Source organism: Simochromis diagramma, unplaced genomic scaffold (assembly GCF_900408965.1).
Source record: "Simochromis diagramma unplaced genomic scaffold, fSimDia1.1 OVJJ01000596.1, whole genome shotgun sequence".
Lineage (NCBI taxonomy): Eukaryota > Metazoa > Chordata > Actinopteri > Cichliformes > Cichlidae > Simochromis > Simochromis diagramma.
In genome coordinates this window covers 9,333,546-9,359,499 of record NW_024387245.1, presented here as the reverse complement: position 1 = coordinate 9,359,499, position 25,954 = coordinate 9,333,546, and the positions used below count along the sequence as shown (strand labels likewise).

General features: G+C 37.6%; 1 protein-coding gene across 2 annotated transcripts in view; it reads right to left on the bottom strand.

Moving 5' to 3' along the window:
• LOC120714478 (astrotactin-2-like) overlaps positions 1–25,954 on the bottom strand; it is a 285,359-nt gene that overhangs the window by 243,194 nt on the left and 16,211 nt on the right. The window contains exon 1 of one of the 2 annotated variants that reach the window (XM_040000718.1): positions 12,853–16,988. The exons of the other annotated variant lie outside the window; for it this stretch is intronic. The gene's annotated coding sequence lies outside the window, so the exon portion shown is untranslated. Of the gene's footprint in view, positions 1–12,852; positions 16,989–25,954 lie in introns of those variants that run through there. 2 annotated transcript variants of the gene reach the window in all.

The following is a 25,954-nucleotide window of genomic DNA, read 5'->3' as shown; positions in this document are numbered from 1 at the left end:
CGTGTGAAGCGCTTTGGGGCTTCGGGACTAGAAACGCGTAACCAACTGCAGGCCATTAACCTTGTTGTAATACTGGGCTAAAAACTACAAGAAAGATCTTCAGACCTTTGAACATTGGCCAGGTTCTATTTAACTTCTTCATTCAGCTGATCTAGCAGTAATCAGTTCTTGGTGTGGCTGATGAAACTGAACTCAGATTTAAAAGAAAACTATGTTAACCCAAGTTAATTCACAATTTAAAAAGATGGGGTAACTACTTTGTCCCACAGGGCCAGGTAAGTGGTGACATAACAAATTAAGTCACCATTTAAACAAGTTATTTTGTATTTAATTGGGTTATATTTGTCTTACACTAAAATTCATTTGATGATCTGAACCATTTAAGTGGGACAAAAATGCACAAAACCCCAAAACAAAACAAAAAACAAGTTAAATACCATGAAAAAAAAAAACTTTTTTCAAAAATTTTGTATTATTTTTTTATTTTTTTTATTTAACTAACTATAGATATTGTTTAACACTATCCAAAGACAAATGCAAAGCAAGAAAGGCACTATAAAACAAGATTTCTTTTATTGTTGAACTAACAGATCTCTAAGGAACCTTTTTGTTAAGAGTTAAATTCAATAAACACATAGCTGTTTGTCACTGACCGCACTGTGTGGCTCAGCTGAGGCCTGGATTATCTCTCATTAGCATTGAATACACTATATTGTTTGTGTAACTATCATATCATGCCTGTGGGTGTGCAATTCCATGTGCATGCCTCCAAGTACTGTGTATGTATATATCTACATCTATCTATCTATCTGCTCATGGCTTCATGACTTCACTAGAGCTCAAGTCATGATCATCTTCATTTTAAATATAAGTCAATATATTATTTTAATTTCTTTAAATGACATGTTTATTGGGTATTTAGGTCTAAATAGAAATGGACTTTTCTTCAGAACATTACCATCCCACTAAAAAGTACTTCAAGAGTAATGTGTGGCTCTATAAACACTTTGCTCATTGTGCTTTTTGGGATTTGCAAGGCAGAGTGCCAAAAAATGAGCAGGAGCCCTCCTATTCGTAATGTACTTAAAGTGACACATTAACAGGATAAACAGTCCCCTTATCTGCTGAGTGCATAGGCTTCTTCTAAAACACTACAATCCCATTAACAGGACCTATTCTGATTTCACATCTCTCCCATTCACTCCTACTATATGTAAAGCTTGTCCACTGATGGGAGTTGTCTGCCAGTGCCAATGTGGGAGGCTTCAATATAATAATACACACATCAGAATTTACTAATCCTTTGTTTTGGTCTCTTCAATTGAGACCTTGGTCAAGTTCAGTAAGTCACTCACAGTGAAGTCTGTTTCCAATTAAAGCGAAATAAAGGGAAAAAAATAATCTTAACACATACTGTTTAAGAAAGCTTAAATCCTCCTAATATGTAATGTGAAGGATAAAACCACAGCAGTTTTCTTGTTCCAAGTTAGCAATTTCTGTTTATTTATTTATTTTTTTCAATTACTTATCTTTCCTTAGTATTCAAAGGTATACTTATATACTAAGAAACTGGTCACAATTGAAATAGCTAAATATTTACTGATGGCACTGAATGTTTAGAAAGTGAAGTTGTGTGGGGGGGAAAGGAACAGAATGTAACAAAGATTTCACAGTTTGCAATCAAATCATATTTATCCCACAGATTAAGATATCATACAAGTAAAAGTAAGCTCATCCACGCAGTCTCTCATTAAATTGGAAATATTAAAGTAAATCAACAATACACTGATAAAGTGTATATCTTTGATTATACTGACTAAGTTATTGATCTAAACAGAAAATAATATGACAAATATAAAATAAAATAAAAAGTGCAACTGTTATTTCACTTCCTCTTTCAGGTAGAATTAATGTAGCATGGAGGTCTGGGAGAGTGCCTGTGGAGCAGCAGAGTGGGGTGATAGTTCCCATTTTCAAAAGAGGGACATGAGGGTGTGCTCCAGTTTCAGGAGTATTACGCTGCTCAGTCTCCCCTGGAAAATATATTCATTTCAGGGTGTGGGGAAGGAGGCTCCAGCTGATTGCATTGCTCCTACTGAATCCAAGGTTTGACAAAGTCTTTCCTGGCTGTGGAACAGCAGACCAAATTATAAATTATTAAATTATCTTTGTAAAACTTCTCAAAGTATCAAGGGAGTCTGCAAGATAAGTGGTTCCAGGTCCATTGCCATGGGCCATAATGTCCTTGTATAATAAAGTGGGAGTTGTGTCTGCATCCTTGTAACTAACCATAGGTGATTTGGGCATCTGTTGCCTCAAATCATCTCACTTTGGAGGGTTTTGAAGCAACTAGGAGAAGACCGAGGGTCAGGCCATATATTTCATAAGGCTTGGGCAGGGAAACGTCTCTTGATCCCCCATAAAAATCTCCAAAGACTAAGAAAGATCTTTGCATTCTGCCATCATGACTTGTGTATGTGCTTCCAAAGGAAGCACTACCTTCTCACAACAAAAAACTGCTGATGGCCAGTGTGAAATGCCATTTTTGCAGTGCAGACTTTTTTTTTTTTTACATTACTTATCCATGTCATCATGTGCCACATTTGCATGGCACTGGCCTAGCTGTTAGTTTGACAACTCAAGACTTTCATAGTAAGGCAAATGTCCACACAACATAGAAAATTCTTAGTGATAGCATGTTTGCAGCGTACATCTACAGTAATGTTACCATTAGCTTTGAATGTAGGCCCAAAGGTCAGTGCTCTGTCAAACGTGCAATGCTGAGGAACACCACTCCAAATTAAATGAATAAATAAATAATTGTAAATTCTCCTTCAAAGAGTTGAACTCGGGAGTTTTGTAAGCACAAAAACCACACAGAGAGCTACAACTCCTAAAATATGGGTAATACTATGCAGCCCTTTGCATTCATTGGCTCATCTAACTACTCAGAGCACTTACTTTGTGCTTTAATGGGGGGGGGGGCTCTAAATGTGTACATCTATATAAAATGGGCTCTGTAATAGTCTGATTTTAAAAGGTAAAACATCTTAATAAAAATGATCTTATTTGGTGATCTTTTCTGTCTTTTTACTGTGAGGGACATGCTTGAGTGCTGGTATAAAAGCCAGAAGAAATGCTGTTTTGCCAAGAGTAACCTTGTAAAAATGTAATGGGATTTCTTCAATGCACCCAGGGTAAAAACAAAAAAGGTCAGGGATGATTTATAGGGGAAGTTCAACTTGAAATCTCATCTCATTATGTAGGAAAAGAAAAGGCTAAATATATAGTATATACCAAGTATATACCAGACTCTGAATATCATTTTATATGTATTCTCATCTTCTTATTAGACATCATCCTCAAGGGACTAACTTTAGCTTGACAAGATGAACCTGACACTTCATTAGTAGATTAATCTGTTGTATGTGGCACAAACTCACCATTACTAGCATGGTCACTATACTATTTCATTTACACACTTCACTTTGAAATGAGTGACTTATTACAGTAGCGGAAAACTTTTTTTTTTTCCTGAGTTGTAATACACAGAAAAATAGGGGAGTGATGAGTCGACATCCTATTGGAGCCTACAGGTGGTGTTAGGGTCTTGAAAGGGTTTAAACAGCAGGCAGCACAGCAGGGCTACAGTGGAACTGACATTTCAAGCAAGACAACATTTGCAATGTAAACAGATCACCAAATTAGAGTGTGTGTTTGGCATATGATGTGAGGGCAGAGAGGTGTGTTAGTGTGTATGAGATATTGTACCTTGGATTGACTACTTGAACTAGGTGGCCGAATTGATTTGCTTTTCCCTTTAAATTGAACAACTTTCATGAGATGTGTGCGGCAAACCAACTATTAGTGTTCTGGAGATGGGGACCTAATTACTTATCTGAAATGTACAACAGACCAAGAGCATCAATATGGCATGATTTTTATTTGAGTCTTTAGTTGTTTTGGGATTTTTTTTAAATGACAGCAACAAGCAAAAAAATGGCCACCTAAAGAAGTCAATAAGTTTTACTTTATTAGTCCTATTTTTTTAGTTTTAGCATTTGTTGGGAAATTCTTTTTGCAGCTATTGCATTTTCACAAAGGATCAGCATAGCACATAAGTGGACGTTCCTTCAGTCTCCTCTCAGAAATACAGGAATCTTTTACTTGCCAAATGTCTTAACCTCTGCAGTATGTAACCACTGGAATCTATAAATGTAAATTTTTATAATTGAATTAAAAATAAGTGAATAAAAAAGTAAAAAATAAATAAAAATAAAAGTGTAAATAAATAATAAGAAACAAGACTTTTTGTGCTAAAGCAACATTTTTCATCTTAACACCTGAAACATAAAATAATACCCAGAAAACTGAAACTGGAGCGTTTATCGAAACTTCTGACAAGGAAAAGTAAAAAATACAAATTTCATTATAGATGAGCATATAGGAGATACATATGGCATTTATTGCTTAAAATGCATTGTGCAATTTCAGTTTTTGGGGCAAAACTAGTCATATTGATGATGTAGAGATATCAAAAAGCTCACAAACATATGTATCAAATGTGATACACATAGGGTTTTTGAAATAGAATAAAACATGTTTTCAGTCATGGCATCATTTTTATTATAAATTGGTCTTATTTCAATAAGGACAGGAGTAAGCTTTTGTGGAGACAGAGCTTTTGACAAAGATTATCCTTGAGATTGATGCCCTTAGAACTATAAACTGCCTCCTCCATTTTCCACACTATACCATCACCTTATCATCAGAGCAGTTTATGTACTTTCTCTTTAGTCCTCAGTAGAACTAAAACCTGAGAATTATTTGCAGCTCTGCCATTATAGTGTCATTTTTCAATGGCATGTTTCATAAATCTCTGCAGCAAGTTCCATGATGAGTAGTTTCGCTGGCAGCCTCCCATCTGTGTCTTCTTCACTTATGGTTCCAGGGCACAACCTCTGCTGCCATCAATAATCTTGTAGTTATTTGATTAATTTCTTTTTGGATGATTTTTTTGAAATACTTAAGTGTTTGGGGCCTGGCTCCTTATCCATCTCTCTAAAGTGTGGTGCCGCTTGCATTCTCAACTGTTGAGGTTTGAGTAATCCAGCATTCATTTTTGTATTAACAGGTTATCCTTGAATCCGTTGCCTATTTATGGCTAGTGAACTCATTCCTCTTATCTTATGTGCTTCCTCTTGAGGTTTGTTTGTCATGTGCGCTTAGAAAAGGACTGTCGTTCGGAGCCAAGTAGCAGGAACCAGCTTGCCAAGTGGGGCCTTTGGTGGATTGATGGTCTCCCTGTACCTGTGCAGATTATCTTTAGGTGTTCTATACCTTTAAGAGTAGCTATTACTCTGACCAATTACATTTTCATAATTTTCTGTCATCTCCACTAATCTGCCCTCTGGACAGATATCTGAAATACTGCGGTACAACTGTTAATCTGGTGCAGGGACGGTTATTCAAAGTTGAAATTCTTACAGTAATAGGAAACAATGTATTGCTGATCTTGAGAGACTGTCTTTTTTTGTTTCCATCTTTATTGATTTTTTTCAAGACATTAATATTCTTCCTCTTCAGTTGTGCGTTTATGGCAAAGTATGCCCAGATTCTGCTATAAATAAGCTGCTATAAATAATGAGCTTCTTCTGATTTTTAAGAGTTAATTAATTTCCCATGAGCTGCATCTCAGGTGATTAATGATGGTTACACCACTGGCATGCTGACTTGGGTACTCGGTCACCGGAGATAAATCAGTGGCGCACTGAAAAGTGTCATACCCCAGCTGTGTCCAACATGTCCACTTTAACTGGCTTTGTGACCAATGACACAATTATGGGGTGACTGTGGATGTGCATGATCATAAGTCAAGTTGTTCGCTATTCTGGGGCAAAGGGACACGATGACAAGTGTGTAGTGGATCCCTATATGTTTGGACGCTTTCATTGTTTTGGTTAACACATTTTTCTTTCTCTTTGTTTTAAATAAAAAAATTAGGCTATTGATTTTATTGCCCAGGATTATTTTTGCAAAGATGTGATTAGGTAGTGTCAGCTAAAGGAAAAGGAAAGAAGCTGCTATGATGGACACTAAATGTTAGCCATAGTACAGCAAATCCTTGTGAATTAGTAATGTCTGTGTTTAACCCTTTGCGAGCTTTAACCACCATGCAGAGATTCTTTTACGTAGATGGGAAAAGTAGATAATATCAATTTTTGGTACATAATGTATCTCAAAGGCCTATATTTAGGATCAGAGCATGAGGAAGCATTATTATGTTTTGACGAAAACAGTTTTTGCTTTTACCTGAAATCATTCCATCATCTTAGACAATTAATGCTTTTTTACTCTCAATATTCTATTGTTGTGCAAAAATGTGTTCCATAGTGTAGTGAACTGCATGACATGACGGTGACTCACCATGCAGAGTAGAAAGAGAGGCAGCATTGAGGGTGTGGCAATGTCATTCCAGCAGTGCACTACAGTCTCAGTGCCTGGAATGTTGTACCTTCACTTCATGTTAAGAAGGCACATTATTTATAAAAATGGTCAAATTCCACAACCTTATTTGTTGGTGTGTGTGGGGGTTTTTGTCTTCTCACTTGTACAAAATATATTAAAGTATATTTTTTAATACCTCGAAAAAGAAAAACACAAAATTGCTCAATTATCTTTAAGCCTGATTACAACCTTGAGAATACATAAAATATATAACTAAGTAGCTGAGTGACACACGGCGCACTATAATGGCCTTTTCTTTAATCTGGTGGGTCTTTACAGTTATCTCAAACTGTAAGTGTAATGGAAGTGACACTTGCATTTTGCCAAATCAAAATTACAAGTGTCAGAGGAAATGGTTCAGTGTTCTGCTGGAAGTGCTAGACTTTTGCAAAATAACCACAGAAATGCCTGTGCTTGTGAACAAACATTTTTTTTTGTAGTTAAATATGTTATTCATGCTATTTATATTGCAAACCTGAAGGTGTGCTGGAAACTGACTCATTATAAATGGTTCACGCAGGATAGCGCTTTAATGTATGTTGACAAATAACTCCTGCTGGGCCATTCCTGGTGTCCCTTTTCAATACACTGAGTAATAGAGGACATTGGTGGAGCACTCCATCTTCTTTTGTAAGAAGCCCAGCTAGCATAACATATGGAGTATTTGAGTTGGAATTTACAACAGTGCTTTCAGAAAACAAAGCAAAAACAACAACGACAAAAATAAAACAAGAATTGGGTCAGCTACTTTTTATAAGGATGTTGATAAATCTTTAGCTGTATAAATATTTAAATCTAAACGGAATGAAACTTTAAATAATTAAAATAACTTAAGAAAAAAGTTATTCCTTCACTTTTAATAAAATGTATCTCTGGAGGTATTTTGAGATTTAACTATCATCTATTATGGGTCTTTTAAGATATCTATTATCTTAAAAGACCCTTGGCAAAAATGGCAAAGATGTGCGGTAACAACTTTACATACACAGACAAAGATGGTGCAAATACATCTTAAAAACATAATGAAGAACCAAAATGATCAGACTTTAGCAGAATCCATAAATAGCCCTGCAGAGTCACTTTTTTCAATGAACTGATTATAGCCACGTTTCATATAAATATCCACTGCCTATCATAATGTAGAGTGCTTACCAACATCAATAGCAGGCAAAAACTGCCTCCTTTTCTGCATATTCTGTCTTTATATTCATCACTTGATAAGTTGGATTTAAAATTGCAATCGCAGCTCAGTGGTTTTAAACATTTGAATCATATTACAGATTCAAAATTTCACCAAGGCGATATCGTTTGCATGATTCAGAAGACATTAGCAGAGTCTATAAAGGTCTCCCAGAGTCGCAGGGAAATGAAATCACAGGATATGACTGTCACCTACCCGTGAAACAATATTCACAAGAAAAAAATCAAAAGAAGATAGAAAAATACAAAACAGCTATTGCTGGGTTGTGGCTATGAATGTACTTGGAAACTGAATAAGAGCAGCATTACTATTTAAAACTCACTTCATTCAAATCTCAAACTAGAGGGCACTGCCAAGGCCAGTGCCCTATCTATCAATTTTAACAAACGTAATGCTGACCTGCACCAAAATTTTAATGGGTTCTCCCTCTGCCCATGTTCTCTCATTCTGCTAAGCTTTATGGAAGTCAGCTGCATATATCTTGCCTCATCTTGCTGACATTTAGACAGAAAAACAAAGAAAACAACAGTGAAAACCTATGCAACAGGCAGGAGAAAGAACAATTTGTGTCATTATGAAACAAAAGCCATAAAATTTAAACTTAGTTATCTTAAGATCGAAACAGGCTAAAAAATTAAATACTGCTAATATCCACATAACTCCTCCCAAACAAATTAATCCATAACAAACATTCTAAAAGTAGATGATTTCCAACTGTCCCTGATGTCCTCACCACGCAGTCCACCTCCTTGTGAAAAGAATAAAAAAAAAAAAAACCTCAAAAGACCTTAATCCCCTCTAATTCCTCTCTTTTGTCTTTCCCTCATTTTTAGATAAATAAATAAGTAGAGAATCAGAGGCAACTTGGCATGGTATACTTTATTAGTGTAAGAGGCTTATCGTCAACATATGAACCCAGTTCCAATATCACTCAGTACTATATAAAGTTTCAGCTCTGGCTACTGACAATGGGAATGAAAATGCGAAAGGAGATTAAGGAAAAGCTGCAGAGGACCACTGAGACAGCATGTGGTATGGTTGATAGAGAGAGAATTATCTTGAAAAGTTCATGCAACAAGTACATCAGAAGAATGTCAGACTGTCATGCTAGCCCACTGTGAATGTTCCCAGTGACAACATATCTTTTTTACTGGTAAATAGTGGAAATATCTAATACAATAAATCTTGGATTAATATTATTCTCTAGCAAAGGGTACCCATTGTTGAAGTAATTATTAGAAAAAAGTGAAACTCTCTTTTGGGGAAAGGGAATGTATACTTCTTGGCACTGTACTTGTCATCTGATATGTTTTCAAAAGATCATTGGCCCCTTATCACTGCTTCAAACAGCCACGGATCCTTTTGACAGAGATGGGCAGTAACGCGTTACTGTAATCTGATTACTTTTTTCAAGTAACGAGTAAAGTAAGGGATTACTATTGCAAAAACGGTAATTAGATTACTGTTACTTTCCCGTAGGAACGCTGTGTTACTGCGTTACTAAAACCGTGATTTTCTTGCGAGAATGTCTCATGACAATGACGTAAGCGAGTGCGACGTTCGTGACAACAGCTGTGCGCAGATCAACAATGGATCATATATCGAGTGCAGGAGAGAGTATGAGCGTGCAGCGTTTAAAGCGTGGAAGTACTGACCTTACTTTGAGTTTGATTCCATAAAAAGTGACAAAAACATTAGTGTCCATTGTGCGTGGGAAGAAAACTTCTTTTTACAGGGGAAAAAAAAAAAACCCTAAACAAGCACCGAGTGCGCAACGAAACTCGATTCTTCAACTGACCGCTGCGCCACACCTGCACCAGAGCACACCTCCGCCTACCCCACTCCAGCTTTACAGGTGAAAATAGAGCAACAGGACTGCTAGTCTTTGATTTTATTTATTTTCTGCTGTGTTTTACTTGCATCTATTTGAAAGACTGAGTGTAAACACAAAAAATATTTTATTTTATGTGCTGGAATGTGCAGAAAATAGGTTTAAATATTAAACTAATTTCTTCAAGTCAGAGAATGTTGCATATAATTTAATTTTTGCTTGATGCATAAAGTTAAAAGATTAAAACTGATAACACAAGTTTAAAAAAAAAAGAGACTTTTCCATTTGATTACATTTTGTATGATGGATTATGCAGAAAAAGTAGAATTGGGCTGAAAGACCTATCGCTTTATCACCTATTCAGGTTGTAAATCGTGTTTTTAAAAAGTAACTAAGTAACTAAGTAATTAATTACTTTTGAAAATAAGTAATCAGTAAAGTAACTGGATTACTTTTTTGGGGAAGTAATCAGTAATTAGTTACTGATTACTTTTTTCAAGTAACTTGACCAACACTGCCTTTTGATGATGACATTCCTTTACGTCTACAAAACAAATATACAAATACAAATATACAAAACTATAAGGTCAGCATTTGCATTAATATTTGAGCTATGTTCAATTCCTTGTTTCTTCCAAGTTATGAGCCATTATATTTCTATTAATACATGGCAGATTGTGTGTACTGCAGTAAGGTTAATAAAATCAGTACCACAACATTATTGACTTTGCTAGTAAGAAATCCAAACCACTGTACTGCTAACTCAAAATTTGCTAAATGTATAAAACTATTGTTATAACTGGGTACGGATGAATAACTTGAAAAGGTTTGGGCTATATACAATGGTCACTTTAGGGTCTTTGTAATAAAATGTATGCTTCCGTGTTTTAAAATTCCTAAGCCAAGGCTTAGGGAAATTTGTTACACGTTTTTCAGCGGCATGGTTATTTACCTTGCATGACTCAAATAAAACTACTACATAAACATGTAATTAAAATTTGAGCAACAGTGTGGTTCACATTTCTGCATTATGCATTATGGGAAATGATGTAAATGGCCCTGTTGAAAAGCCGTTATTATTATCTTGTTAGTTCTGGTTTTGTCACCCCAATAAAGTAGTTTGCTTGCAAACTGCTGGTTTACTTGTGGTTCCTAGGGTATTTAAAAATAGAATCTGAGGCAGGGCCTTCAGCTTTCAGGTCCTTCTTCTGTGAAACCAGCTCCGTTTCGATCCGGAAAAAACAGACACCCTTTCTACTTTTAAGATTAGGCTTCAAAACTTTCCTTTTTCTATAATGTATATAAGTATGGCTAGATCAGGTGACCCTGAACCCTCCCTTAGTTATGCTGCATAGGGATGGGACTCAAGAACTGGTTATTGTAGAGAAGCGATTCCCAGTATTTCTTGGAATTGTTAGTCCGCCTCCCTGTTGATCCCACTTATCAGTTCTGTTTGCACTTAATGCTACAATTAGTTGATTTCAGTTTGTGTGCGGGAGGAGGAAAATGGCGCAGCCTGTAACACATATATGCGCATTACTTCTTTGTTGACAGCACAAAGGGACAAGACCGCAAAGCGTTAGTGCAAACTTCAGAACAGAAACAACTTAATTATGCTTCGAACACAACTTCGACTCTTTGCAACTGTCAGCACAGACAGCATGCTAACACTAAGCTAGCCAAGAACCCAGAGTGATGCTAAAGCTAAGTGAATGCGAACCACAGCCCAGCAGCCAGACCCTGGACTTCAACAGGTAACAAAAGCAGGAATGAGCAGACAGGCTGTATCCTCTGTTTCTACCTGTCCATATTTTTAAAGTAGAATCACTGTGGCGATTGTCTCCATTGTGCTAGTTTCCATCTCTGCTTTGTACTGTTAGCTTTGTGGTAATACTTAAAAACAAAGAGAAAGGTCATTTGTGTGTACTCATTAGGATAGAGATTTGTGATTATGTTGGAGTGTACCCTTTAGGTATATATTGGTAACTCATTATTATGAGACAATGCATTTCAGGTCACTTTTCTGACCTAAGTTAAAGTAATGTAACAAGTAGTAAAACAAATTACTTTCTCCTAGGAGTAATTAAGTAACACACTGCATTACTTTTAAGAAACGTGTTGTAATAAGTGTAATAATTACTTTTTTGAGTAATGACTCCAACACTGATCAAGTGATATCAATAATGGAATTGCTAAAGTCCAATCCCTTGACCTAGCTTATAAAGCACCTTGAGGTGAGTGTTGTGCTATATAAATAAAACTGAATTTCATTTTATTTCTATAGACACTGTTTCTCAATGAGACATGTACAGTTTGCTTATCAACTTGTTTACTTTGGGTCAAACTAATAATACGATCTAATATGAGGCACTATCAAGGTGGTACAACATACTATTGCAGTCCATTACGGACTGAGATTTTTCTTTCTAATCAGTACATCTCTAGATCAATAATAATCATAAATTCTTGCAATGGCTGGAGACAAATTATTGGCACAGCAAAGGAAATTAAGCTTTAATAACCCATTTATATATTATATGTTATTGGGTGTGTGGGAGTATTACCACATTGTACTTTTAGATTAACAGCTTGGTTGTAAGATTGTGTTTTCACATCACCACCATAACTTTAACAGGAACAGGAACATTGAATGACAAATAATACACTGGAAGTTTGCGCCATCTCGCTAAAAAAAGAAGCGTGCAAGTTGTTATGAAAATTAAGTACTTTAAAAGTCGTGCTGACGCAGACAGACTGCTTCAGATTGCTTTTTACAGGCATTTCAATGTTCTGACTTACAGACCCTTTCACCTGAAAAACTGAGAGCAGACAGTGGTGTCAGAGTGGAGTTGTGTGAAGGCAATTCATCGCCGATTAGAGACAAATGAATAAGGTTCTAAAATAGGTAACTTAAAACGCTTTCAGATCTCTTTCTCAGAAATGCATTTGAATTCTAATGTTCTTCTCTGATGAATGAAGCAAACTGTGCATGTGTCTGCGGTGTCATAATATACAAAAGAAAGCTCGCGTATATCACAAGGAAGCACAATACTAGTGGCATTAGCACATTATGAGAACACACCTCCGTCATCTCTGATGTCACTCATTCGCTGAAATATTTTTCAGCGAATGAGTGAGATATATTTATCTCAACAGGACCGAGGCTGAAAATATACATGTTTATAACATGGAATGAAAGAATAAAGGCATATGTCATTGTGATTGTGCGTTTTTCCAAAATAGTCAAGCGAGAAAAAAAAAGATAAAAAGAACAGAAGTGGCTAAGAAGAAATGTCCAACCACAGTGGCTCACTCAGCTACAATAGGAGATTTCATAAAGGTGTCAGTTCTGTCTGGCCTCCAATGTCTCCATCATCCTACTTTGGCTTGCTACTGCAGCATGATATCAATTATTTTCTGTGGGCAACAGTCTCCTGAAGAGGTCTCACTGTTATTATAGCAGACAGCATCTCCCACCAGCCAAGGTAGCTAAGTGGTCTGGCAAAAGAAAAAAAAAAAGTGACATTGTCTGCAGTTACATTACAAAGGAAAGGGTTATGCTGTAGATTATATAGGCCTTGTTGTAGGTTATGAAAACAATGTCAATGTGATACATCATATTTCTCATACTAAAATTCTTAACATCCTCATGTTTTCTTTTAGAACCAAGTTTAAGGATTGTTTAAAAAAGGTTTACAAGATTATTAATTGTAAGTTCGCAAAAGTTAAATGCAATTTAAAATCTGTGTGTGAACGATTTACTCAAAAATCAGTTCGTTTACACCTAAGCAAGCATATTTGATGTTGTTTAGTTAATGCATCGCATGCATTAACCAGACAACCATGCATTCATGGCAGATCACTAACAGCACTCATCTAACCCCAACCACACACTAGTATCTGTCAATCTGTATTAGCTCTCTGAATTCTAGTCCACGTGTACTTTCTTGCAAGCTACCAGGACCTCCCACAGAGGAGCACACAGAGTCTGAGAGGTAATCTTTTCAGCTTTTCCTTCCACAGTTGTCCCCCATTGTGCCACAGGCCTGCATGTTTGAAGTTGAGGTAAACCTGCCTCCATGTGTTTTCTCCACCACTGATTGTGATCAGAGGTCTGCAAGTGGATTTCTATCTCACCTGGATTCACTTGACTGGTACATTGATTCATATCAGTGCTAAGGCAGCTTTAGATGAGGAGCTGTAGACGTATGTGACAAATCGGAGAGGATAAAACACTGTACATTCCCAGGTGAGTGTGTCACTGTGCATGCATTTGTGTGATTTCAATAAAGACGTATGGCTCAGTGTTATGATATGGACTGCCTGCTTGATTTTTTTTGGCATGGTCACATTTTTACAGTGCCTTTGTGACATTTGGTTCATTTTTTGTAGTAATTCCTGCCTAAAACTGTGTTGGTCCTCCTTTTGTTGCCAAAACAGCCCTGACAGGTCAAGGCATGGATTCCACTAGACCCCTGAAGGTGTGTCTATGGTATCGGGCACCAAAATGTTAGCACCATGTCCTTTAAGTTCTGTACTGTAGCAACTCATGTTGTGAGGTGGGGCCTCCATGCATCAGACTTGTTTGTCCAGCACATCCCAAAAATGCTCAATAGGATAGAGATCTGGGAAATTTGGAGGTCAAACCAACACCTCAAGCTCATTGTTGTCCTCCTCAAACCATTCCCAAATTATCTTTGCTTTGTGGCAAGACAGATTATGCTGCTGAAAGAGGCCGCAGTCATCAGGGAATACGGTTTCCAAGAAACGTTTATATGATTTGCAACAATGACTGGGTAGGTGGTACGTGTCATAGTATCACCAAAGTAGTAAACGAGTACCACATGACTTCTCTGCAGCTCTCATTTATGGACTTTATCACCTATGCCATGATGGTGAAGAAGGGGACATAGACTAATTCATCTGTTATAGTAAGCAGTGCTGCATACTTACTGAAGAGCAAAATTGTGCATGTTGGTCTAATAAAACCACAGATGTTAAAGCAATAAATCTCCCGGTTTGGCACTTATACTGTCTTATAGTATACTCAGAGAGACACTATTGCCAATCCCTCTCATGCAATATAATGAATTAAGAATCAGCTATGCAGCCAATCTTCTGTTTTCTGGATGGATTCATGGTTAGGCCACATTTATTAAACAGGCCACGACTGCTCAGGGACTGTATCACATGACTGCAACAGACGGCCACTGTCAGATGTCATTAGAAAGCAACTCTGTTTCCTTTAGACAGCCTACAGTGTTAAGAAGCACAGCGAGGAAAGAATTAAAGAAACTATGGTTTAAACATAAAAAAAATAAACAAAGATAGCCTTAACCAAACCCATGATACTAATTCATTTCTACCATTTCAATGATTGCTTGTAATTTTTACTGATCTTGAGCACTAGTTTTGTTTTTAGTTTGTTAAGCCAGTCAGTACTAACCCATGATTTATTCCAGCATAAAACAAGACATCTTACTAAGGAGATGAACCAGTGTTGTTTCTACACATAACAGACAGCCTATCAAAGAACCTATTTAAATAGTATCTTTGGGTTATTTGTTACTAGTCGCCAGCTACAAAGACACATAATTTGCTCCCATTTCTTCATTTGAATCTACTAAAAATGTCAAAGATAACACTATAGGATAAGTATAAAATAGTATTTTTCCCTCCAAAGAGCTAATAGCTCAAAACTTGCCATATCTTGGCATGATGTGCAGTGTGTGCAAGTCAAAAAATTGAGAAAAATGGACAACTGGAAAACAAAAGAAGTGGTAAGCCTAAAAAAGTATCTGCAGCAGATAAACAGTACCTGAAAGTAATGTCCTTATACAATAAGGCAAAAAAGTAAAGATGTCACACAGGACCCAGGAGTTCAGTTGAGCCATCTACTGTTTGCTGAAGCCTCAGCAGAAATGGTCTCAGCAGAAGGGTGACTCTCAGGAAGTCATTCTTAAGAAAGGTAATCAGGGAGAAAAGATTGAACTATGCCAAATTAAAACTGGAAAAACTGGACTGAAAATCAGTAGCAACAGTGTCTTTTGAAGTGATTAACTGAAATGTAAAATTTTGATTCAAATCGTTGTCAGTATGTGCACTGGAGGTCAGCAGAGAAGCAAGACAGTAAATGCCCACTGCTATCTGTAAAATGCAGCAAAGGTTCTGTCATAGTTTGGGAGTGAATTTCAAGAAGTGGCACTGGGGATCTTGCTCAACTTGATGTAACAGAAAAGTGCTGCCAAAGTTTGATCCAGCATGTAATGCTATCTGGAAAATGTGTGACTGGCAGTGGCTTCATTTTTCAGCCAGACAATGATTGCATATACACTGCCATCCTGGTATGCAGTAAAAACAGAAAAACACATGATGGTACAGTATCAGTCATGGACCTCCACAGAGGCCAGACCTTAACATTATTGAAGCAGTGTGGAATTATCTTGACTGAGATCTGTACAAAAGGAAAGCAACATCCAAAGAAAAGCTTTGAATGTCCTTCAATAAGTCTGGAGAACGTTTCCTGAAGACTATATAAAGATACTATAAGAAAGGTGCCTAAGAGAGTTCAGGCTGTTGATGAATAAAGGTACTACTACATACTGAAAAGAGAGAGGCCTTGAATCTTGTATAAACTCTGTTTTTTGCCTTATATACTGTATTCCTAGGTGTGTTTGCACATTTCAGTAACTCACTGCACCTGTTTTCAATTTTTCCAGTAAAATATAAAGAAATATGGGATGGCTTAAGCTTTTTTTTATAGTACTGTGGTGCCACAGAATATATTACTTGAACCCATGGAAATGAACTTAGGACATAGTTAAAAACTTTGTTTATTATAAAATTGTGGAGTCTGTTTATCTGTACTAAAAAGCCATGCTCAAATATTTATCAAGATGCCAGGCAGTCTTGGACTATCATAGCTTTGGTTGCAGGCAAACATTGGCTGTATTTCTTTTCCTTTTTTTTGCTCTGCACTTTTGTTGCCACTGTACCCGCAAGAATTCTCCACATTGAAAAGTAAAATATTTCATTCAGTTGATGCTTTAAAGGAATTGCATGTTCTTTCCCTACCGACATAATTCAAGGAGAGCATTTTTTCCTGAATAAATCTGACCCTTATGATCTGTGATGGTTCCTATGCTGCCCGTACTCGCAGTGATCGGTCAAACAGTTGTTTTTTTGACTTAAAAGCTGAACATCTGATTTTGCCTGAAGAGGTAAGCTTTAAAAAAATCAATACAATTTCAAGCTGCACATTTACACACAGGGTTAAACAACTATTTACACTCTCTATGTGACATTAAGGTTGAGTTAGGTCCAACAGCTTCTCTATTTCAAAATCTGAGTAAACAAAGTAACATTCTTGTCATTATATATATATACAGTGGGGCAAAAAAGTATTTAGTCAGCCACCGATTGTGCAAGTTCCCCCACCTAAAATGATGACAGAGGTCAGTAATTTGCACCAGAGGTACACTTCAACTGTGAGAGACAGAATGTGAAAAAAAAATCCATGAATCCACATGGTAGGATTTGTAAAGAATTTATTCGTAAATCAGGGTGGAAAATAAGTATTTGGTCAATAACAAAAATACAACTCAATACTTTGTAACATAACCTTTGTTGGCAATAACAGAGGTCAAACGTTTACTATAGGTCTTTACCAGGTTTGCACACACAGTAGCTGGTATTTTGGCCCATTCCTCCATGCAGATCTTCTTGAGAGCAGTGATGTTTTGGGGCTGTCGCCGAGCAACACGGACTTTCAACTCCCGCCACAGATTTTCTATGGGGTTGAGGTCTGGAGACTGGCTAGGCCACTCCAGGACTTTCAAATGCTTCTTACGGAGCCACTCCTTTGTTGCCCGGGCGGTGTGTTTTGGATCATTGTCATGTTGGAAGACCCAGCCTCGTTTCATCTTCAAAGTTCTCACTGATGGAAGGAGGTTTTGGCTCAAAATCTCACGATACATGGCCCCATTCATTCTGTCCTTAACACGGATCAGTCGTCCTGTCCCCTTGGCAGAAAAACAGCCCCATAGCATGATGTTTCCACCCCCATGCTTCACAGTAGGTATGGTGTTCTTGGGATGCAACTCAGTATTCTTCTTCCTCCAAACACGACGAGTTGAGTTTATACCAAAAAGTTCTACTTTGGTTTCATCTGACCACATGACATTCTCCCAATCCTCTGCTGTATCATCCATGTGCTCTCTGGCAAACTTCAGACGGGCCTGGACATGCACTGGCTTCAGCAGCGGAACACGTCTGGCACTGTGGGATTTGATTCCCTGCCGTTGTAGTGTGTTACTGATGGTGACCTTTGTTACTTTGGTCCCAGCTCTCTGCAGGTCATTCACCAGGTCCCCCCGTGTGGTTCTGGGATCTTTGCTCACCGTTCTCATGATCATTTTGACCCCACGGGATGAGATCTTGCGTGGAGCCCCAGATCGAGGGAGATTATCAGTGGTCTTGTATGTCTTCCATTTTCTGATGATTGCTCCCACAGTTGATTTTTTCACACCAAGCTGCTTGCCTATTGTAGATTCACTCTTCCCAGTCTGGTGCAGGTCTACAATACTTTTCCTGGTGTCCTTCGAAAGCTCTTTGGTCTTGGCCATGGCGGTGTTTGGAGTCTGACTGTTTGAGGCTGTGGACAGGTGTCTTTTATACAGATGATGAGTTCAAACAGGTGCCATTCATACAGGTAACAAGTGGGGGACAGAAAAGCTTCTTACAGAGGACGTTACAGGTCTGTGAGAGCCAGAGATTTTCCTTGTTTGAGGTGACCAAATACTTATTTTCCACCCTAATTTACGAATAAATTCTTTACAAATCCTACCATGTGAATTCATGGATTTTTTTTTCACATTCTGTCTCTCACAGTTGAAGTGTACCTCTGGTGCAAATTACTGACCTCTGTCATCATTTTAAGTGGGGGAACTTGCACAATCGGTGGCTGACTAAATACTTTTTTGCCCCACTGTATTTTTTTTAATTTTTGTCTGCTTCTCCTGACATTCTTCCTGTGGTTTCATTACAAAGCAAAATAAGGTCCTGTTTCTGTACAATTAAGAGGGTCTCCAATTCCTAAAGTCTGGATAGAGGAAGTTATAATAATAATAATAATAATAATAATAATAAAAAACTTGATTTATACATCACCTTTCCAAACTACTTACAAGGTGTTTTACAGAATTTGAAGCAACATCAAAAACAATTCCAAATACTTTAGAATGCATACAGTACAAAGCAATAAAAAAAGAAGGGAAAAGTCTGTTTTTAAACCTGGACTGTGGAACCTGTAACAATAAATTATTATACATAAAATATCACTTTAGTGTGGGCAAAAAACTAAATTCAAAACATTTTGTGAAATTTAAGATGAACATTCTAATAATAATCACAATATGCTATTCTACATGCCTCACTTTATTATCTAATTATGCAGTTTTAAAAGAGTAGCTGGAACATGAGCCTGAGTTGTTGAATATGAGAAGACACCATTGATCAGACTCTACCTGGCTCTAGGGGATAGTTTCACCAGGAGGCTCCTATATACCTTGTGGGCATAGCAGCTGTTTCACTGTTTGTTGGTGGAAAAACCAGGGACAACAACAAAGAGCACCAATGGTGCAGCGATTTCCATTGCATGATGGCCAACTTTCATACACTAGTTGTAACAATGTGGTGCCCATTAATGTAATTCAACCTCGAGTATATGCACATACATAAAACCTGAATTCAAAATCCAAACAGAAAGTGGAATATTTCTGTTTTTATTAAAACAAACAGACAAACAAAAAATATTAAGGGTCTCCAGTCAATATATGAAGTGTGTGCTTGTGTTAGTGAGGTGGAACTTGGCATCCCAGTAAATGAGAAAATTGAGCTTTCTGTTTAATGCTGTCTTATGGTGTACTTTAACCAAAATCGCAATATTTTTAAACATAATCAAATTCCTTAATTAGAATCAAGACAGGTAACTTAATCAAATCAGACAGTGAAAACAATTATATATTAAAATCTTAGATACTAGATAATATAACATATTTTCTCTTAATTTTATCATATCCATAGCGAGCATGTTTATTTGTCTGTACTATCTGGATAAACTACTGGATAACTGTGAATACCCACAGCCAGTTATCTCAGGCATAGTTTAATTTAGTAATCTATGCAAAACCCATGAAGAGTACATAATTTCAAATGCTGAGAACTAAAATTCTGCCTAAGCTTGACTAATGTTTTGCACATTTGTGTGAATCACTGCAAATGGATGTAGTCAGTCATATTGATGAGTCCTCTGATATGGCATCAAAAAACTCACGTTTTACAATTTTAATATGATGTGGGGTCCTCATGCCCTAGAACAACACCCCTAAAGAGTAAACACAAATAAGTGACACTGGATCTGAACATTTATACACAGATTTTTAGGAAGGTTAACAGTCAAAAAGTCCAATTAACACCTTCCTGGAAGACTACTTTAAACAGTCTAATATGAATATATGAATTCAGTTCAATCAGTTTTATCAGTAAACAATTTTATTTACATAATGCCAAATCACAGTTGCTTCAAGGTGCTTTATATTGTTGTGTGTTTAAAGTGTTTTAAATTTGATTGTGAATTTAAAAGGCATCTAATGAAGAGCAGCCAGGGGGAGATATGCTCTTGCTTTCTAGTACCTGTCAGAATTCTTGCTGCAGCATTTTGAATCAACTGAAGGCTTTTCAGGGAGTTTTTAGGACATCCTTGTAATAATGAATTACAGTAGTTCAAACTAGAAGTAACACATGCATGAGCCAGCTTTTAAACATCAGTCTGAGACACAATGTTTTTAATTTTAGAGATACTGTGCAAATGAAAGAAAGCATTCCTGCATGTTTGTTTAATATGTGCATTGACTCCAAGACTCCTCACAGTGTTACTGGAGGCCAAGGTAATGCCATCCACAGTAAGCCTCTGGTTAGACAACAAATTTTGAAGATTTTTAGGGCAGAGTTAAGCTCGGTTTTATCTGAATTTGCAGGAAATTAGACATTTTCCAGGTCTTTATGTCTTTAAGACATTCCTGCAGTTTAACTAAATGATATCTGTTATCTGGCTTCATGGATAGATAAAGCTGGGTATCATCTGCATAGGAGTTAAAATGTATGCCATGTAGTGCTGTCAGCATTAATCTCGTTAAAATGACATTAACGCCATAACCAACTAACGCGTTAACGGGCTAACGCGTTGACGCCGTGCAGCCCCACGCACGGGCCGATCCGCGCTAACTCGCTAACAGAGATTTGCCGCATTAATGCGGTTATGCCGTTAACATCATTTTAACGAGACTAACGCTGACAGCACTAATGCCATGCCTTATCTGGATACTGCCTAAGGGAAGCATGTATAATTTAAACAGAACTGGTCCTAGCACTGAACCCTGTGGAACTCCACGATGTGTGAAAAGGACTCTCCATTTAGATGAACAAATTCGAGTCGATTAGATAGATAGGCAACTGCTGCCAGCTTAATTAATAGAGATAGGTTGATTATTTTTAAGATTGAACCATTAATTAAAGGTAGGACTTATTTGAGCAATCTTGTAGGAATGGGGTGTAAAAGTCACGTTGATGGTTTGGATGAAGTAATTACTGAAGTTAACTCACAAAAATCAACTGGAGAAAAAGAGTCTAAATAAATATGAGTAGTATTGAAAGTAGCTGTACACAATGTTGTGTCTGTGAGATGGTTGTGAATATTTTTTTTTCTCTAATGTTTAAAATCTTTTTACAGGCTAAATGAAGATCTTCTAAATTAGTAAGACGCCATTTCCTGTTCAGCTTATGAGTTATCTGCTTTAAGAGGTGTGTTTGAGAGTTATACCAGGGAGTAGAGTACTTCTGATTTGAGCCACAGTATCCAGAGTCATATGCAGTGAAGATGTAAAACTATTAACAAGATAATCGACCTTTGTGGGAGTAGAGTTCAGGTAGCTGCTCTGCACTGTGTTGGCACATGGCATTGAAGTGGATAACACTGGGGGAATTATATCTTTAAACTTAGTTACAGCACTTTCAGAAAGACTTGGGCCAACACAGCCTGAACAGTAGTGTCATGTCAGAAAATGGTAGTGGATATATCTATACTGACTATACTGTATTAATTTGTGAACTGTGAAAAGGTCAGCCACATCCTTCAAACATTAAAATTATTTGAAACTAAATCGAGGAAACAATAACACATACAAAAAACTGGTGTATCTATCACCGTTATAGCACTATACTAAGGGGTTTAAGACAACTGAAAAAGTTGGCTGGTTATAGTCCGGGTGTTGATAATTTGTGGTTGCAGTACGCATCTAGCTAGTGCAACAAAGAACGAGCATGCAAAAAGTTAGTAATTTTTTCAATTTTAAAATGTAACAGCTCAGCTAATATCACCAAACACAAAAACTGTTTCTTTTGAGTTAGTCACACACACACGTGTCTTCTAACTAAAGGTATAACAACTATATTTCTCGGGAAGAGGAAAGAATGAGAGCGTCAGCTTTTATCATTATCATATTTTTAACACAAGTGTTTGTACTACTTAAATGCCAAATATGTGTACTTTTACCACGTCAGCTCATGACGTATTATGTAAATGTATGGTGTCTAATTGATACCTCAGCATAACAAAAAATGACTTAACAAGCGTATAAAGCAAGCACTCTTCTTCCTTGTTCTGCTTTTCTCTGGGAGACATCACTGCAATAGAAAAAAAAATCAATACCCTAAAAATATGTTTGTTTTGATCCCTGTATATTAGATGTTGACTTTCTTAAGCCATGTAACCTTTAACTGTCACTGGATCAATAGGTTGGAAACTAAGAAGGCTGTTCAAATCCACTGACAAATAACATTAAGTAGACAAAGGAGATTTTTTTTCTTTCTCTGAAAACAACATAAAACATAGCACTTATGATGCAATTTGCATGGAGAAGGGAAGAAAAAAGCAAAAACACTGGCTCTAACTTAATTAGGTTAAGGAGAAGAGTGCCCGCCTGTAAGCAGCTATCATCCATTAGGAGACTGTAATAATGACATATAAATGCAATTAATATGACCGATGAGAAGCAACATCCTGACAATCATTTGCCTACTTCATCATAATAGTCGGCCTGGCAAATCCCATTAGATCAGTGGATGGGATAGTGAAAGACCTAAGGAATAAATCCATCATTGTGTTGTCAGAGAGTTTATTAATGTTGAGTTATCTGGCTCTGACAACATTCAACTACTCAAAACTCTGGAAACAATTACCCTCCGGCCCCACCCGCCAGCTGCACCAAGACACACAAATACCACCCCCCAATTGGAAGATTGGAATAAATAACTTTAACTCAACAATAGCTGATAGATTTTATATTAAAGCTGGTATGACCAAATTGTTGGTCCAAGCCAATAACTTATCATTAGTTTTTTTAAAAAGTGTTTAGAAATACTAATGGTAAAGAAATAAAAAATAAGGGAACATTTTGAAAACACATCGTATCTCAATGAGAAAAACAAAAAAAATCATGTCTGATATATATACACTGATCTGGGTAATATGTTCAGAATGAAAGGATGCTACATCATTTAATGAAAATGAAACTTATCAGCCTACTGAGGGATGAATTCAAAGACACCAAGAAAATCAAATTGAAACAGTCATGTGGTAAGCTAGTCCATTGTACCTAAATGTCATTGCAGCAACTCAAAATGGTGCTCAGTAGTTTGTACCACATGCTTGTGTGCATGCCTGAGAATGGTGGGCATGTTCCTAATGAGAAGATGAGTAATGTCATCAGGGATCTCCTCCCACATCTGGACCACCAGGGCTTCACTGAGCTTCTGGACAGTATGAGATGCAACCTGGTGTATAGCATACAGTGGCTTGCAAAAGTATTCGGCCCCCTTGAACTTTCCCACATTTAGTCACATTACAGTCACAAACATGAATCAATTTTACTGGAATTCCACGTGAAAGACCAATACAAAGTGTTGTACACGTGAGAAGTGGAACGAAAATCATACATGATTCCAAACATTTTTTACAAATAAATAACTGCAAAGTGGGGTGTGTGTAATTATTCAGCCCCCTTTGGTCTGAGTGCAGTCAGTTGCCCATAGACATTGCCTGATGAGTGCTAATGACTAAATAGAGTGTACCTGTGTGTAATCTAATGTCAGTACAAATACAGCTGCTCTGTGATGGCCTCAGAGGTTGTCTAAGAGAATATTGGGAGCAACAACACCATGAAGTCCAAAGAACACACCAGACAGGTCAGGGATAAAGTTATTGAGAAATTTAAAGCAGGCTTAGGCTGCAAAAAGATTTCCCAAGCCTTGGACATCCCACGGAGCACTGTTCAAGCGATCATTCAGAAATGGAAGGAGTATGGCACAACTGTAAACCTACCAAGACAAGGCCGTCCACCTAAACTCACAGGCCGAACAAGGAGAGCGCTGATCAGAAATGCAGCCAAGAGGCCCATGGTGACTCTGGACGAGCTGCAGAGATCTACAGCTCAGGTGGGGGAATCTGTCCATAGAACAACTATTAGTCATGCACTGCACAAAGTTGGCCTTTATGGAAGAGTGGCAAGAAGAAAGCCATTGTTAACAGAAAACCATAAGAAGTCCCGTTTGCAGTTTGCCACAAGCCATGTGGGGGACACAGCAAACATGTGGAAGAAGGTAGTCTGGTCAGATGAGACCAAAATGGAACTTTTTGGCCAAAGTGCAAAACGCTATGTGTGGCTGAAAACTAACACTGCACATCACTCTGAACACACCATCCCCACTGTCAAATATGGTGGTGGCAGCATCATGCTCTGGGGGTGCTTCTCTTCAGCAGGGACAGGGAAGCTGGTCAGAGTTGATGGGAAGATGGATGGAGCCAAATACAGGGCAATCTTGGAAGAAAACCTCTTGGAGTCTGCAAAAGACTTGAGACTGGGGCGGAGGTTCACCTTCCAGCAGGACAACGACCCCAAACATAAAGCCAGGGCAACAATGGAATGGTTTAAAACAAAACATATCCATGTGTTAGAATGGCCCAGTCAAAGTCCAGATCTAAATCCAATCGTGAATCTGTGGCAGGATCTGAAAACTGCTGTTCACAAACGCTGTCCATCTAATCTGACTGAGCTGGAGCTGTTTTGCAAAGAAGAATGGGCAAGAATTTCAGTCTCTAGATGTGCAAAGCTGGTAGAGACAAACCCTGAAAGACTGGCAGCTGTAACTGCAGCAAGAGGTGGTTCTACAAAGTTTTGACTCAGGGGGCTGAATAATTATGCACACCCCACTTTGCAGTTATTTATTTGTACAAAATGTTTGGAATCATGTATGATTTTCATTCCACTTCTCACGTGTACACCACTTTGTATTGGTCTTTCACGTGGAATTCCAATAAAATTGATTCATGTTTGTGGCTGTAATGTGACAAAATGTGGGAAAGTTCAAGGGCTCCGAATACTTTTGCAAGCCACTGTATGCTGTAAGTTTTATACTAAAGTGGAAAAATATGTGTACTCTTTTTTTCTTCCTTAAGCCATACCCACACAGTTTACTGAGTTTCAAAGTAGGGCTGCACGATTTTGCATAAAATGAGAATCACGATTTTTTTGGCTTAGAATTGAGATCACGATTCTCTCACGATTTTCTTTTCCAGTATAAATATTTATTGCACTTATTAACTGCACATCAACTTCGTAACAGTTGAGACTGAACATAAAAACAATAAATAAACATAAAAACAACAAATGTCTCACGTTTTGTCGTTGCTGCAAAATGTTGTACTGCTTGAAATTCCATCTCCACCGTTGCTCGACACTGCGTGTATAGAGCAGGTAGTGCAACAATAGAAAAATAGTTGCGGGACGGCACTGTGTAGCGTTTGTCTAGGGTGTTGATCATTTTCCTAAATCCCTCGTTTTGCACAGTGTTGATGGGAGCCATATCTTTGGTCAGGTGATAAGTAATAGCCGCCGTAATTTCTTTGTGCCTGCGGGAGTTCGACGTGTATAGGGAAGCGCTGTATAAGGTTCCCGTTATTGATGTTTGGGTGGTTGACCGGGACGGATTTTGTCCTGTCACTTTCTCGTCATCCCTGACGTGGTCTCCATTGTTTTTCCCTGCTAATTTTAGCATCACACGGCACAGCTTCTGTATCACGTGGTATAAGGCTCCGCCCTTGTCATTTGTTGAGCAGGAAGAGTGAGCGCTTGTTTTCATGCAGATTACGTCCCGGATCAAAATGCGGTACAATCGCCGTCGTCGTCTTTTTTTTTTTTTTTAAATCGTTGTCAGTTGGAAATGAGATCGCACATAAGTATGAATCGAGATCGCGATTTTCTAACGATTAATCGTGCAGCCCTATTTCAAAGGCATTAAAT